The sequence below is a fragment of the Podarcis melisellensis genome, assembly GCF_964234715.1.
Source record: "Podarcis melisellensis genome assembly, chromosome: 12".
Taxonomy (NCBI): domain Eukaryota; kingdom Metazoa; phylum Chordata; class Lepidosauria; order Squamata; family Lacertidae; genus Podarcis; species Podarcis melisellensis.
Genome location: NC_138544.1, coordinates 12,577,664 through 12,594,822, shown reverse-complemented (window position 1 = coordinate 12,594,822; position 17,159 = coordinate 12,577,664). Strand labels below are relative to the sequence as shown.

Below are 17,159 nucleotides of genomic sequence, written 5' to 3'. Positions count from 1 at the left end.
CCATAAAAAATCTTGAATTCAGTATTTTTTGCGGCTCTTGACTGGATCTCATCGGGATTCCATTCAAGCATAGGGATTTAGGGTTATGTGCAACCCAAACCTCCCTGTGATGATTCAGGCATTTCTGTTTTGCTTTAAAAAGATTGCAGGTAAACAGCATCAAGAAACTGAATTTTTTACAGGAAACATGTGCTCTGGGTATGTTGCAACAAAATCGTGCTCATGACTCCTTTTTCTAAGTATTCCAAGATCAGGAAGAATTTAACTTAATATCTTCCTTCTGTTTGCGTGTCAGAGCAGCTCATCTGACCACAGATTATCTCGTGATAATGTGCCATAAAACAGAAATGCAGGTTTCATTATTCTCTCATCATCTAATAAGCTAAAAACAGTGTTATTTTATACACTTCCTTCTTTCATAACACCCTGCAGGGAATCCTTGAATGGAGGTTCATTCAGGGACTGATACAGATTGTACAAAATGGGGGAGACACAGCAAGCCTACATTGGGCTATCTTTTGGGATGGTCTTCAGCACAAGGATTTCATGAGACTTTTTAGCCAAATTAAAAATGTGCTGTTAAATAACTGAAATCTGACCTCCTTAGGGCTAACATTTATATTGGTTTAATAAATAATTTCCTGAGCGTTCTGTCCAACACCACCATTCTTTAAGCAATTTCTTTGTTTCTCAGTTTGCAGTTCTCTTGGGATTTTCATTCTTTCCCCATGTCCAGGTGACTGTCATATCTATATTGCTTCTTCCTTCTGCAATATCTGCAAGAACCAACTTCTTTTACTTAAGCAGTGTTATACACAATGATTTTTGCACTATTGAATTTGCACTCCCTCTTACTGAATTTCCCTCTTTTCACTTATTTCCCAGTGTTTCTACTAAAAGTTCTCTTTCTGGTTTTTGGACTAGCTTCCTGGCACTCTTCAAAAAATACTGAGGTTCTCATTCTAATACTCTCAATCTCTCTTCCTCCCACCCTAAGTTGGTGGCTGCTGTGTCTGTTGCTGGATTACATCACTTCAGACTTCAGGGGGTACCTCTGTGACTACCACCATCCTCTTCAGTGTGCCTAAATTAAATTCCTCATTTTTTTGCATGTCACTTGCTTCTTCTGCAGGTATCTCCCCAAGTTCCATTCCTTTGTTGTTGTTGTTTAGTCGTTTAGTCGTGTCCGACTCTTCCTGACCCCCTGGACCAGAGCACGCCAGGCACTCCTGTCTTCCACTGCCTCCCGCAGTTTGGTCAAACTCATGTTTGTAGCTTCGATAACACTATCCAACCATCTCGTCCTCTGTCGTCCCCTCCTCCTTCTGCCCTCCATCTTTCCCAACATCAGGGTCTTTTCCAGGGAGTCTTCTCTTCTCATGAGGTGGCCAAAGTATTGGAGTCTCAGCTTCACGATCTGTCCTTCCAGTAAGCACTCAGGGCTGATTTCCTTCAGAATGGATAGGTTTGATTTTCTTGCAGTCTATGGGACTCTCAAGAGCCTCCTCCAGCACCATAATTCAAAAGCATCAATTCTTCGGCGGTCAGCCTTCTTTATGGTCCAGCTCTCACTTCCATACATCACTACTGACTGGGAAAGCTTATTTGAACCATCACCTTCTCTAAGCTCCAATTGCAACTTGACTCTCATTTAAGCTGTCTCATTGGTGACGGGAACAGTCTGTCATGTAATTAGTAGCCAGAAGCCCCTAAAAGCTCTCTTTCCCCAGCAACTTGGAATGAGCCAGGTATATGGAAAGCACTTAGCTCGTGAGATACTGCATTAGAGCTGCATCACAATTTCAAAATGTAGATCTATCTCTCTATAAAAATAGCACGCATAAATAATTATCGTTGTGGTTAATTTCATTTATTTATTCCTGGGATGTGTATCTATACGATTTACAATGCAGTAAAAACCATGCATAGAAGAATTTCATATGTAAAAACATCTAAGACATTTGCATGTATGAAGGCAATGTTGAACAACAATTCACATATGAAATAAATGTAGATCCAGTATAGATACTGTCAGGGAACTGCCATCAGGGCCGGAGGGAGAGAGCGGGCTCCAGAGGGACTCCAGAGAGCACCCCGGGAGGGGGAGAGGCAGCCCATCTTCTGGGGAAGAGAATCAGCGTAGCACCAGTGGAGAAGGGGGGCAGATGGGGGAAGCGGCAAGGCGGTTCCATGACTCCTTGCCGGGAACCAGCGGGGAGAGTAGGGGTCCTCCACTGCCCACACGCTCCTTGCGCAGAAGGCTTCCACGCAGGGAGAGTAGGCGGAGACTAGGCGTCAAAGAGCTTCTTTGCTGGAAGAAGTTCAAGAAACGCCCACTGACGGATTCTGCCAGCGATTGAGACAGCCACGGGTGAGTGGCTGTCCGGACAGAAAAGGTTCACTCAGGCAACCCAGCCAGGTTTGGCGCCGGTTTACGCACGAGCAACCCCTAGAACCATTACAGATACCAATTGGATAAATGTCTCCACTTAGAAGTCTTGTTGAATAGCCATTCCCCCACCCCGTGTCGGAGCATGCTGAGAGGCTGCAAGTACATATTCTCCTAAATGTTTCACCTTATAGTTTTCATTTAATGTGCTTACTATTTACCGCCAAACAGTTCAGTGTCCAGGTTCAACTGCACTCCGCATTTGTGAGTAATTGGGAACCCATAATCTCCAGCAAACAAAGTATTCTCCTGGCTGGTCCATAATGTTTTCACTCACTGTGAGAGAGGTATGGGTTTTCTATCAGACTTTCAGTGGGAAAGTAGAATGAAGCTTAACTCTATTGATATGCTGAATAAGTTTGATATGGCTAAGGAGCACTAATGAATGGAGCGCATTAAATGCTTGTCCTAACCTTGTCCTCTCCTCCCACTAATATTTGTCACGGTACCTTTTTATATACCTTTTTCTAACCTGTTTGCTACTTCCTTTGTCTCTATTTGGAAGTTGCTCTACTGGCATTCTCCCTTGCATTAGAACAGTGTTTCCCAACCTTTTTTGGGCAAAGGCACACTTGTTTGATGAAAAAAATATCGAGGCACACCACCATTACAGCCCCGTGACGTCAGCGCGCAGCGTCACGCCGGGAGGGACGCACGAAAGTGTAAGTTTCAATTTTTTCCCCTCCCCCTTGCCGGGGAACCTCCAAGCTTTGGGGGTGGGGGGGGAGGAGGCAGCAAAGCGAGGGACTGAGGGACTCCTCCAACGACAAGGGTTGGGGAAGAAGAGAAAGGGCTATTCCGCTCCAGTCCTTTCTGAAGGAGCTGAGGGTGGGGGTCCTCCGGCGCCTTCGGCGAAACGGCGCCGGCCCAGAGCGCTTCTAGGAGGCTGCCTTTGTGCGCGACGTAAAGCCCTCTTTCCCTCCCTCCAGCCCCGTGTCACCTGTGGAAAAGGGGGCTGGATCCAGTGACGCAACTCGGAAAACTGTTAGGGAAGCCAGAGCAGGAAAGTGAGTGGGGGGCGGCGTCGCCGCTTTAACCCATGTTTCCTTTTTGAAAGAGAAACTTAAGACTAGATGACCCTTGGGACCCCTGCCAACTCTACAGTTCTATGGCCCTTTGTGGAGGGGGGGCAGCACCTGGAAAGACGGGCTAGGGGATAATTGGGGCGGCCGCCTTAGGCACACCAGAAGCGAAGCACGTCCTGAGCTACAAAAACAAACCCAATTCCTGCCTCGTTTTTTGCAGTTTCTGCAAAGCGAGGGAGTCTCCCCCGCCTCCATTCCTCGGTGCCTCCTCCTCCCCCTGCTCCCCACTATGGGTCTCCCCTGCACTTGGCCAGGCCGCCTCGCCCTCCTTCCTTTCCCAGAGCAGTGGCTCAGAGCGCCTCCTTGCACCGCAGGTACACTCCGTGGGGAGGGGAGGGAGCGGAAGCCCAGACCAGCCCCCAACCTGCTTAGTCCGACCCCTCAAACCTTCCCAAAATAAGAACTCTGCGTTCTACAACGTCACCCCCCAGCGGGGCCCCCTTTATTCCCGGTGAGAGGGGGGCGGCGGAGGGAAAAAGCTGCTTCCCACACTTACCCGCCGCCATCTTGACTTCCCGCAATGAGCCGGATGCGGCGCCTAAGCTCCCTGCCGTCGCTTCTCCGCCTCCTCTACTTTGCACAAGGCTTCAGGGTCGCCGGCCGATTCATCCATCGGCCGCTCTTTCAAGCCCACTCGGAGGAGGAATGAGTCGAAAGAGCCAGAGACGCAGCCGCAGTGGAAGCCCCGCCCCTCCCTTCCAGTCTCGGGGCGGGGCAGAGGCCACCAGGCTGGCAAGCAGAGCGCCGAGAGCGAGGAAGCTGATGCAACGCGGAGGCAGACCCCGGCTGGCGTGTGTTAGAGCAGTGTTTCCCAACCTTTTTTGGACTCGCCCGCCTCCCTCCAGGCAACACCTCGCGGCACACCAGGCAACACCTCGCGGCACACAAGTGTGCCGCGGAACACCGGTTGGGAAACACTGCATTAGAAGGTGACAAGTTGATGATATGAAGCTATAGCACCATCTAGTGTTCTTGCCTTCAGTGTGATTTTTCTACTTCTAGGAGAAATTTTGGAGGGATGCCCTGGCCGTGAAGTAGACTACTTGTTCAAATAGCCCAAATCTAGAGGTGCAAGCATTTTTTTTTTCCAAAGCAGAGTTCAGTATAGTATACGTTTACCTTGACATCCTTGACACGTGACAGGTTCCAGAGGAAGACACATCTGCACAGTAAGACAGAGACACACACAGAGAGAGACTCTTGTGGAACTTCTAAAATATCAAAAGATATAAACCACAATGAATTTGTGGATTTGTTAGGTGCTTTATAAAAAACCATAATCATTTTTACTTTTGATTTCCAAGATGGGTTTTTAATCTTTTAATACAGTTTATATTTAATTGTATTGTGGTTCAGCTTAAATGCTGAATTACAATGGTAAATGAACAAAAGGCACATTGTTAACAGTTATGTTCTTTGCTTTTATGAATAGCGTCTTGCTTCTTCAGCTTCTCCCTCCATCTGTCTGGACAGTGTAGGTTATAGAAGTATTAGGGGATAACAAAAGCCTCTATTCTTTTTGGTGGTGCAATCTTATTTTTTTGGTGAATATGTCTTGTTATTGCAGAAGAGGAACTGTGATAAAAAGCACCATTTGTTTTTCTTTCTGGGTTTGCTGTTTAACTTTTCTACTTCCTTTTGACTGGAGTAAAGATCTATATTGGTGGAAAACAAACCCCACTAATGAGTACACCTGCATGTTATTCTGACATGTTTTTGATTTTATAATATATTGTGCACCAGTCTTTTCCAGATTATTTTAAAGTAGCTTTCATCTCAAGTGCACTGACGTGTGGTATATTTCTTGGAAGGTTATTTTTTTTAAAAAAATAAAATAAAAAAGGTCAGTTCCTATTGTAATGGCTCAATATACAGCAGATTCTAGTAACAAAGCCAGTGTTGTAAGAATGGTGGTGTCCATATGTCTCCTCACTTTGTTTTGTCAACAGATGGCCTTTCTCACTTGTCAGGTTACCGATCAGTTAATAGCAAGACCAATCTGCCTCGTTCCCCCCCTCCAAGGTATTGGCAGACTTCTCCCCCCCCCCATGACAGTCTGCAGCTTTTGGCGATACAGAGATCCCTTAGGAAAGAAAGACCCCCATCCTAATTTCATCTTGCCTTATGTCAAAGTAGCTGCCCAGAGTAGGATGGGCTTTACCAAAAAAAGAGATAGGAAATGCATCTCCTAACCCCCCCTAAAAAAAACCCTTTTAGCATATGCTAATATATACATGTATTTGTCCATGGAGTTTTCTTGGCAGGGATACTGGAGTGGCTTGCCAGTTCCTGCTCCAGGTGGATCACATTTTTTCAAAACTCTCCACTATGATCTGTCCGTCTCGGGTGGCCCTGCATGGCATAGCTCATAGCTTCTCTGAATTATTCAAGCCCCTTCGCCACAGCAAGGCAGTGATCCATGAAGAAGGAGACTCTTGAGAGTCCCATGGACTGCAGGAAGATCAAACCTATCCATTCTGAAGGAAATCAGCCCTGAGTGCTCACTGGAAGGACAGATCTTGAAGCTGAGGCTCCAGTACTTTGGCCACCTCATGAGAAGAGAAGACTCCCTGGAAAAGACCCTGATGTTGGGAAAGATGGAGGACACAAGGAGAAGGGGAGGACAGAGGATGAGATGGTTGGACAGTGTTCTCAAAGCTACCAGCATGAGTTTGGCCAAACTGCGGGAGGCAGTGGAAGACAGGAATGCCTGGCGTGCTCTGGTCCATGGGGTCATGAAGAGTTGGACACAACTAAACGACTAAACAACAACAACAACAAATATACATGTGTCGAAACAAAATTAGAAATTGTTAGTATAATTTAACTAGAAATACAGTACATCTCACCATAGCGTGGAAGATTGTGGTGAGGCGATTTGTGAGCCAGCTTGGTTTGCTGCCAAGTGCTTCAAGACTCGCTCCTTATGACTATTTTATCTTTAAACTGGACTTAAATCAGGAAGCGCTTCAAATGCAGAATTGCTTTCTGGAAAGAAAGACGCATGGCCACCCTCGACCAAGGTCTGCTTTGGGTAGCCCATCTTGGGTAGTTTTCCTTTAGCTGGATATCTCAGGTGGTTAGAGCATGGTGCTGATGATGCCCAGGTTGCAGGTTCGATCCCCGTATGGGACAGCTGCATATTTCTGCATTGCAGGAGGGGTTGGACTAGATGATCCTCAGGGTCCCCTCCAACTCTATAATTCTATGATTCACTTTTCTACTTCTCTTTAAAAGCCCTTTTAGTTGTCTTTTGAAAATGATTTAATGGAAATGTTAATTCAACTACAAATCTCCTCCTCACGTGCCAGCTTGTTGAGGTGCTCTTTCCATTACTTTTTGCAAAGGGTCACTGTCCTCTGCAAATTAGTGCACACTGTCTTAAGTGGGTAAGAGAAGTGGAGCACATCATGAAGTGCATTGTGACAGCTGATGCGTCATTGAAAAAGTGATGCTTGCATGTCACTTTCATGGTGCAAAAACGTTCCTTTTCAACTAGGCCTTTGCATGACTTGATCTTCATTCTATGCCCTTTTAAAAAATGCTGGTTCTTTGTTGGGGGGGTTATTGAGTTGTTGTTTTTGTTTTGATTTTATGTACAGTATTTGATATTTTACGTGAACCTCCCTGAGACCTTCAGGTATAGGGTGGTATAGAAATTAATTAATTAAATGAATAAATAATAATAATAATAATAATAATAATAATAATAATAATAATGGTGCCCTAGGCTTAGAACAGTGTTACAGGCTAGGAGGAGGGTCCTGCATAACGATGGAGATTCCTGCAACCTTGGGGCCCACATCCTCCAGAAGTGGGCCCCAAAACATGGTGGGGCCATGTTTTGCTGTGAAAAAGCAAAGCCTTTGATCTTTATGTGATACTGCGTTTCTCAGGAACTCAGAGGACCTTGTTAGTGTACACACACACACACACACATATATATGTTCCAGTATTTAAGTATCTAGCTGAGGGGTATCATTAGTCTATGGAACCAGATCCTGTCTCCTTTGAAAATATGATCTAGGAGCTTCTATTAAATAAATTCTCATTCTGGTTTAAGATAGAGGAGACCATATGATTTTGATGTCTGTTGTATTGCTTTAATGGTTAAAAGTTTCATTTATTCTCAGCAAATACCCTTTTGTGAATACATAACAAAACAAAACAAAAAAGCATTCTTCCCATCCTTGAGTATTATCAGTTGAAGGACCAGCGGGTGGCGCTGTGGGTTAAACCACAGAGCCTAGGACTTGCCGACCAGAAGGTTGGCAGTTCGAATCCCCGCGACGAGGTGAGCTCCCGTTGCTCGGTCCCTGCTCCTGCCAACCTAGCAGTTCGAAAGCACGTCAGAGTGCAAGTAGATAAATAGATACCGCTTCAGCAGGAAGGTAAACGGCATTTCGGCGCGCTGCTCTAGTTCACCAGAAGCGGCTTAGGCATGCTGGCCATATGACCTGGAAGCTGTACGCCGGCTCCCTCGGCCAATAAAGCGAGATGCGCGCTGCAACCCCAGATTCCTCCGTGACTGGACCTAATGGTCAGGGGTCCCTTTACCTTTACTTCAAGCAGAGGTGGGGCTTCCCTACTCCTTTCTGCTGCCTTTCTGGTCCAGGATGCAACTTTTATTATAGAGGACCATTTTTGTGCCTGAATTCTGAGCCATTGAGATTACTGAGCACCAGGTGGCACTAGTTAACCCTCCTAACACAGCAGTACAGTACTAATAACATGAGCTGTTCAAGGAGGGGGAAAGGTGTTCATTTAAAGCATCCTGCATTTACTTTGGCTCCCCTGGTAAGCTGTTTGGTTTGGAAAGGGAGGGTTATCTCTTCTCTCTCCTGCCCCGTAATCCCAAGAAGCAACCTGCTGGCTCTAAACAGTCTTTCAAATTAAACTTCAAAAAGCTTTAAGTCCCTTTAGGATTCTGGTTACTGGATAATGTTAATAGCTTTCCCCACAATGCTGTTTTAAAGGCTGTATTATTTGCAGTAGAAAACATAGCCGCGGCTTTCATTGAGAATTGGCACCCATGTGCTGTACCTGGGCCCCTTGTGCAGAATATTTTTTTAATTGACTAGTAAAAGCTTAATGGGATGAAGGATGAATGTGATAGCAAGTACCAGAACTGATCTTTGCACAGTTCAACAAATCCGGTGGCTCCTTCTTTCCTTATTAAGATAATTGGCTGTTCTTTTGGGGCTGAAAATAAGTCAAGTAAGAAGCTTTTGGTAGGTGTAATGAGCTCACAGAAGGACAAGCAGCGAGACTCTTTATCAAATAGGCATAGTTAAGAGACCAGGGTGCAGATACTGTGAAGGAGTCGCACACTTTTGAGAATCCAGGAAGATTTGTCCCTTGCTCTGAGGCAACCTTAATGCCATTTGTGTCGGCTGCGTTCATACATTTTATCCCACTCTATCCAATTGCTGATGTAAGATATCCTGGAAAAATGTGCTTCCATCTTGGGTGAGAGAGTCAGTATGGTGTAGAGTTCAGTGTTTTACTCAGGACAGCGATGCCCAGGTTCAGATTCCAGGTCACCTGGTGACCTTGAGCCAGTCATGAACTCCCAACCTACCTCACAGTGTTGTTGTACGAATGAAATGGATGGCTAGAGAAGTATGTATGCCACAATGAACATCTTAGGGGGGGCAAAGAAAGCTTTAAATAATCCAAGGGGAAGTACAGGTATTGCTGGTTATTTTGGAAACAAACCAACCTAAGATCTATCATCTTCATCATTATAGTTATTATTATTAGTAATATTTTAACTGGATTTTTTGTGATCATGAAACTAAATTGCAGTGAAACCAAAATCACAGCACAAGCATGGTTCCGTTTTTAATTCACGTTGGTGCAGTATTCTTGGCATTCACAAAAGACCCAGGCACATTTGGGAGAGGTTTTGTGCACTGAGAGCTAAAATAATTATGACACACATCCTGTCAACCCTCGGCATGTATTTATAGTCAATGCATTTAGGCTTTTAAAAAATGTAGCTCCATAAAAGCACATGTAAGTGGCTTCAGTGGGATGGCTTTATTTTGAAATGTAGGCTTTTGAATTAAAAAAAAAAATGCAACAGAATGAGTAAAGTGTTTTAGCTGAAGATAATGCCTGGCATCTTTCGCATTCCCTGTCTTAGCACATGGGAGCTATTTTTCGTAAAACGTTTTTCTTTTGAGGCTTCCTTGAGTCACATGGCGATGAGATCACTGATTCCCAGAGACATTGCTTTGTCATAAAGGATGAGGGAGACTTCTTCCCTAGTAATGCTGGGGTAGAAGTGATAAAAGTCTTGAACCAGAGATGAAACAGGAACAAATAGCATGCAATTACGAGGCAATTTATATTAACAGCTGCTTGTCGTCTTGCTCCTGGAAAACAAGGCTGTGTGGTGCTGGTTTTTGTGGTGTGGTTGCTGTGGATGAAATAGACTGCAAACCTTTAGGAGTATTGCAATACATTTCTTCTATCAGAAACAAAAAGCTCACAGCTAATGCTGGTAACAGGTAGCCCATATGTACATACTAATAATAGCGTCAGAGTTTAAAGTCTCTGGTCAATCTTTTCTTGTCTAAAGCACATGGAATAGCAGAAATATGAGATGATTAGAAAACACCCGACCTCGGAGCATGGGAAGTCCGCCCAAAAATTTATAATTTAGCATAATATTTGGATTGTTTGATTACTGCGTAATTTGTATAATTTGGAATATTTAATGTGGTTTGAATGGATTGTTAAAATGGAAAATTTAATTATATAAAAAAAGCACATGGAATAGCTTTACATCTTGGGCAAGCGTTCCAGTAGGCAAACTTGCATGGAAGCAAAGCCTGTTGACAGAAATGCTTAATGTTATAGTTTCTGGTTTCTGTAGTTGTAGCTCATAAGGAGCGAAATGCCCACATTTTGAGACAAGGGCTTCTTTATTCGGTTTCTTACGAAATGTTTAGTCAGAGCTTCTAAGCAATGCAACAGCCTCCTCTTTCAGATGGAATTTTTCTGGAGATGATGGAATGCGTTGGATGGGATTTTGCTGATGTGGCTTGTATTAAATCACAAGTGTTTCTATTTTTATTTTGAAAGCGGTATAACCCAGCTTCTGTGCTTGTCTTCCCCCTCGCTTTAGATGTGTGCAATAGTACAAATCTTCCCGAAGTTGAAATCATCAGTCTGCTTGAAGAGCAGCTACCACACTACAAGCTAAGAGCAGATACCATCTATGGTTATGACCACGACGACTGGCTTCATACACCTCTCCTTTCTCCTGATGCTAATATTGATTTAACAACAGAGCAAATAGAAGAGACACTGAAATACTTCCGTAAGTCCAAACATATTCATTTGTCCTCAAATGCAATTACCTGTAGAATTTATGAGTTGCCCTTCTCCCCATGTACCCCAAATTTCCTCAGTTTAGCAGCTATTATTGGATAAATAATGCAATATGTGGGATGGATCACATTGAAAACTGTCACGGGTACAATAGAAATCATGAGTCTGTATCTGTTCCTTCCATGAAGCACTGTATAATAGATGCAAAGCTGGTGGAAAACACAGTTGAAAAAATATACCACTCATAATAGCATTTCTGTTGTAGGCTGTATGTGACATTTTAAACCTAGCTAAAAGCATTTGGAATGTAGCTTGCATATGTCAGTTTCCTTGAAGTGCATGACTTTCCTTTGGCTTGTAATACAGCGGCAAGCTAAGATGCTGAAGCTGCAATCCTACACGCAAGCTGCTTAACTCTAGTTGGGTCTGGTGGGAATGAAAAACAGCAGCATAGGTTGCTAACCTACAAGCCATCGCAGCCCAGTTGGTGACCAAAAAGCAAATGGGAGTCAGACTTCAATTAAAACAAAAATTGGAGTGGCCTTGAAAAATCTCTCTTTTTAAAAAAATAAATTATTAAGTACAAATTAGAAAACATACATATTTACAACAAAAGAAAAAGAAAATACATATAACCAAGGGGAAAAAAATTAGAGAATATTTTGTCTCTTTTCATATTTACAGTTATTTATACCTCTATAAAATGCTATTGACAATAAAGGAGTGAAATGAAAGATAAGATATCAGAAAAAAGAAAAAAGAACAAAGAAAAAAACAAAGAAGTAAAAGAAAAAGATCATAGGTGAAAATTTTTAAAAGTAGATAAGTACCCACAATACGTAGCCGTTTCCCATCTATATTTATATTCAGTTGTATAATTTCATCTTGTCCTTATCTACCTTAAATAAAGTGGTTTTTTTTCTCATTGGTGTTCAGATGGACTGAATATGGCTAAATAGTACCATACCTTATAGCTGCCAGCTTATTATCTTGTGACATTAAGAAATACTCTTAAAATATCAGCACAGTTTTTTAAACACACACAATGTCTTATCCTTTTGTAAGTAGGTCAGTTAAACTTTCAGAGAAAAGTACCAAGAGATTAAACCTAGATTTGAAGTGTGGGCCTGTACAATCAACTCCTGCTGCTCAATAAATGTTCATTTGCCCACCTTTTGGATACACATCTTATCCCAGGGCTATATTTTTTAATGTTATGGCAACGTTGTTTTTTCAAACACCTAAAATGTCATCGAGGGACATGGGTGGCGCTGTGGGTTAAACCACAGGGCCTAGGGCTTGCCGATCAGAAGGTCTGTGGTTCAATTTCTCACGACGGAGTGATCTCCCATTGCTCGGTCCCTGCTCCTGCCAACCTAGCAGTTCGAAAGCACCTCAAAGTGCAAGTAGATAAATAGGTACCGCTCCAGCGGGAAGGTAAACGGCGTTTCTGTGCGCTGCTCTGGTTCGCCAGAAGCTGCTTAGTCATGCTGGTCACATGACCCGGAAGCTGTACACCAGCTCCCTCGGCCAATAAAGCAAGATGAGTGCCGCAACCCCAGAGTCGGCCATTACTGGACCTAATGGTCAGGGGTCCCTTTACCCTTTACCCTTTTTAAAATGTCATCATTTTGTGGTGGGGTTGGGGAGGAAGGTGATGTTTTCCATGCAGTTTTACATCTTTTGATTGGCGGAAGATTAATAAACTATGGGTGTGATGGATATAATCCTCTATTGTGTAGTAACTGACAGTGGATGGGCTACCAATGGGCTACCAATACTGCATTATAAATAAATAAATACATTTTTATTTCTACCCTGCCCTTTCGGGTTCAGAAACCAGGCTCAGGGCAGCTAACAACAAATTTAAAACACTTACAGTGGTACCTCCGGTTAAGTACTTAATTCGTTCTGGAGGCCCGTTCTTAACCTGAAACAGTTCTTAACCTGAAGCACCACGTTAGCTAATGGGGCCTCCCGCTGCCACCGCGCAGCCACCGCAGGATTTCTGTTCTCATCCCGAAGCAAAGTTCTTAACCCGAGGTACTATTTCTAGGTTAGGAGAGTCTGTAACCTGAAGCATATGTAACCTGAAGCATATGTAACCCGAGGTACCACTTTAATTGTAAAAGCAACATAAAATACAGAATAAAAACATGAATAACAATAAAATTCAAAGTTCAGAAATCAATTTAGGGGAAATACATCTAATAAGCATTAGATAATCACCAGGGCTAGCTGGCTGAATTAGTCCTACTTGGGCCAGCGAGGAGGCCAGGGGAGAATTAGCTGTGGGGTCTCGGAGCGGGTAATCTTCATAAAAGGGGAAGGGGAGGGAAGAGAAGAGTAATAGAATATCAGGCTGAATTCAAATTAAAGGCCAGGTGGAATAGGTCTGTCTTACAGGCCCGACAGAAGGAGGTTAAATCCTGCAGGGCCCTGGTCTCATGGGACAGAGCATTTCACCAGATCGGAGCCATCACTGAAAAGGCTCTGGCCCTAGTGGAGGATAGTCTGACTTCTTTAGGGCCCGGGACCTCCAAACTATGGTTATTCATAGACCTTAAGGTCCTTTGCGGGGCATACCAGGAGAGGCGGTCCCGTAAATACGAGGGCCCTAAGCCACAAAGGGCTTTAAAGGTCATTAAGGAGAATAATCCAAATCTGGCATTAACTGCTTCCAGGTTGCTGATCCACAGCCGCTGTTTCATCCACAGTTGCTGATAAGGATATGTTATGTACTTCAGGGGTCATAAGAACTTTCTGCTTATGTTGGTTTGATAGCATTGTATTGTATTCAGAAACAAGAACAAAAAATGCATTAAGATTCACTGGTGTTCTCATAACTGTTGCTAGAGTGATTCTTGTCACACATTGTTTTTAGTGAATACTGAAAGCCACGTGACTACTGTTAATTTCCATTAGCATCCGTCACATGCCTAGTGCCTCACTATTTCAGCGTTTCTTCCTCCATAATCTCAAGTACAACTTGCATCCGTAGTGGAAGCAGAGAGAGCAGGAATCGTACCTAAACAGGATATAGATTAAAAATGGTCACAGCTTTGATTTGGGTGGGTGGGGGGTAAAACTTGCACATGACAGTTCGTCTTGGCATAGGACAAGGATCCAGACTTGTGGCAGGTTGACTGATGATCGGCAGAGCTATGCAGCCCGCATGCTGAGAAACATTAATGGGAAGAAGGCAAGATGAGGACAATTTGGAAAAACGCTTCGGGTTTTTGTGTGTAACAGTCACAGGTTCTTTGTACAGTGGTACCTCGGGTTAAGTACTTAATTCGTTCCAGAGATCTGTACTTAACCTGAAACTGTTCTTAACCTGAAGCACCACTTTAGCTAATGGGGCCTCCTGCTGCTGCCATGCTGCCGGAGCACAATTTCTGTTCTCATCCTGAAGCAAAGTTCTTAACCTGAAGCACTATTTCTGGGTTAGCGGAGTGTGTAACCTGAAGCGTATGTAACCTGAAGCGTATGTAACCTGAGGTACCACTGTATCATGTAGCTGTATCCTTGGTTGATCTAATATATAAGTGGCATTTGAAGTATCTGAACAGAATTATACAGCTGTAAAGAGAATTAATGAGTCATTTTTGTCTGATCCCTTGAAGCAATAGAATTTTCTAAGCTGTTCTGTACCAGACAAATGTTAAGAAGCTGTCCATTTGAAAATCTGAACAAAAATAAATTCTACAACTTTGACCAAGTAGGTTATTTGTTTGTCAAAGCGCTGTTAAGGCTCTTGTGTTACATAATATTGTTATGCCGATTTAGTAGTATGGTTTATCACTTTCATCTACTATTTTTCAACATTGTAGATCTTTTACTATAGCTTAGAGTTGACTACTTCCTTTCTAAGTTTCCTTTATTTTGCTACTTTTTAATATTTCATAAACCAATAGAAGAATGTTTCATGTTACAAGAACATTTTGCCACTGATTTTAAGATGGCCGTACATGAAGAAAGGAATTTCAGAGGAGGCTGCAGCATAGAATAATTAAATTACAATTCATCTAGCAGTCAAGCGCTAATTAATTTGGGTCTGAATTGAGACAGCTGCCTCCTTTCCCACCACAAATGTGGATTTCTTTTTCTTTTTCTTAACTACCGCTACTGTTGAAAAACAGCATTCTCCAACCTGGTGCCCTCCAGACATTTCGTACTACAATTGCCATTAGTTTAATCCACACACCTCTGTAGTATGTCTGGAGCGCATAAGGTTAGAGAAGAGGCTCACTTTGCTTAGCTTACATGCCTTCTGTCTTTAATTGAATTATTACTTCTATTGAAGTTCCACTGGATTCCCTATGTCTACTAAAATATTAGCAGCAGTTCATGCAAAGTGCCACATCCCCGCCATATGGTTGTAGGAGTTTGGCAGAGTCTCTCTTTGGAAATAGTTGCAACTCCAGTTAAACCTTCTATTGAAATATCTGTATCACAGAAGTTTGCCAACGTTCTCTTGCTTTAGCAACTTGCTACTAAATACAGCGGTACCTCAGGTTACATACGCTTCAGGTTACAGACTCTGCTAACCCAGAAATATTACCTCGGGTTAAGAACTTTGCTTCAGGATGAGAACAGAAATCGTGCAGTGGCGGCGCAGTGGCAGCAGCAGGAGGCCCCATTAGCTAAAGTGGTGCTTCAAGTTAAGAACAGACCTCCAGAATGAATTAAGTTCTTAACCTGAGGTACCACTGTGTATGCCCAAAATATGATTAAAATCAGTTCATTGCATTTAATTGTTCATTCCTGGTCTGCAGTGATTTGGACTATTTTGAATAGACTAATTGCAATCCAGCATAGTGCAAGAGTGCTACAAGCCAGTTAGGAAATTTTGCTTTCCAAACAATAGAATGGGAAAGCTATGACAGGGATGTTCAGAGGTACCACTGTAATTTTTTTCACTTGCGCAACTTTGTATGCCCTATGCTTTGTGATCAGGGCATGCAAGATGGCAGACTTCAAGCAATGTAGTCAGAATCAACTGAGTAATCTGTTTCAAGCCTCCCATGCTTCAGAAGAGCTATTTTAAATAAATGCCTGTGTTTTGCAGCAAGGAAAAACCTGTATATGGAGTGCTCTAAAATACTGTTTGGCCTTACATATATAAACTCTTACTTTTCAAATAAGTAGGACCTGGTCTTCCCTCTCTCCTTTTTAATTATGGAAATATTGATCCATTCATTTTGACTAAATCTGTATAAATATATTTGTTGCTGCTTAGTTTTTTCATGGAGCTTGTGTGTTAGATAATATTTTTAAAGGTTCATTTAAAAGTTGGTATCTTAACTTCACTGTATATATAGCCGTAGTGATGCTCTGAATTATGTATTGTTTCACCTCTGATCCTTCATTTCTAAAAGTAGTGGCTGCTGCCCAAGTAACTTCTAGCAAAGGCCATTTTAGGGCCACCCTATATCTTGAGGGTGAAGCTAGAATATAATTACCAAGCCATTCCAACTGTTTTTAAATTATGTGTTGTGATTTTTTTTGTTCTTTGCATATCATTTTTATTACTATGTAACGGACACTATTTAAAAATGAACAAAAAACCCAGAAAGATGCAAGTCATTGCCTAGAGCAATGCCTAGCAATAGTCTTAAGAATTTATTAGTTTTTCTTCCTCTTGAGTTTGCCCAGTGAAACAAGTGGAGTTCTCATCATACAGTGGTACTTTTCCATCACCGCTGCAGCCTCTTGTCCCCTCTGAAAAGCCAATTCTGAGAGCTGGAGGACCCTCTGAAACAGAATGGGATATGGGCCTGAGGCTGCAGCTGAGAAGATGATTTGCAGAATTTGGAGAGATATGCACCTACTGTGCATGCAAATGTGCCGTCTGCTCACACAGAGAGACCTGTGAACCTTTGTGAATCTGACTCAATATCCATCCCATCTGAAAGCTTTGGTGTAATAGCAGTGTGCTGTAATAGATGACGAGATATTTTAGTAAATTCATCCTATAACGAAAGCTAAACCCTGTGGCAGCATATATGCCCTTTTGAAAGAGGTACTTGATCTTTTAGTAGTGCATTTAGTTCACTCACAAAAGGAAATGCTAGTCTCATTAGACCCCAGAAAGTAACATTTGCTTACAATCTTCTTAGAATGCAGCCAACTTCTTCACTTGTTTTGTTCCTAACTGAAGCAAAGTCCAGTGATCGCTTAGCTACTTATTCTAGCTCATCAAGCATTTAACCTTTGCATTCCACAATCTGAATTGGCTTTCCCCCACCTAGTTGTGAGAAAATCTGAGCTGGGAATAGTTA

The 17,159-nt window shown here is 42.8% G+C and overlaps 1 protein-coding gene across 4 annotated transcripts in view; it reads left to right on the top strand.

The window, feature by feature from the left end:
- TRAK1 (trafficking kinesin protein 1) overlaps nucleotides 1-17,159 on the top strand; it is a 140,852-nt gene that overhangs the window by 48,895 nt on the left and 74,798 nt on the right. For all 4 annotated transcript variants that reach the window (XM_081882936.1, XM_081882932.1, XM_081882933.1 and 1 more), the window contains exon 3: nucleotides 10,670-10,864. The gene's annotated coding sequence lies outside the window, so the exon portion shown is untranslated. The remainder of the gene's footprint in view (nucleotides 1-10,669; nucleotides 10,865-17,159) is intronic.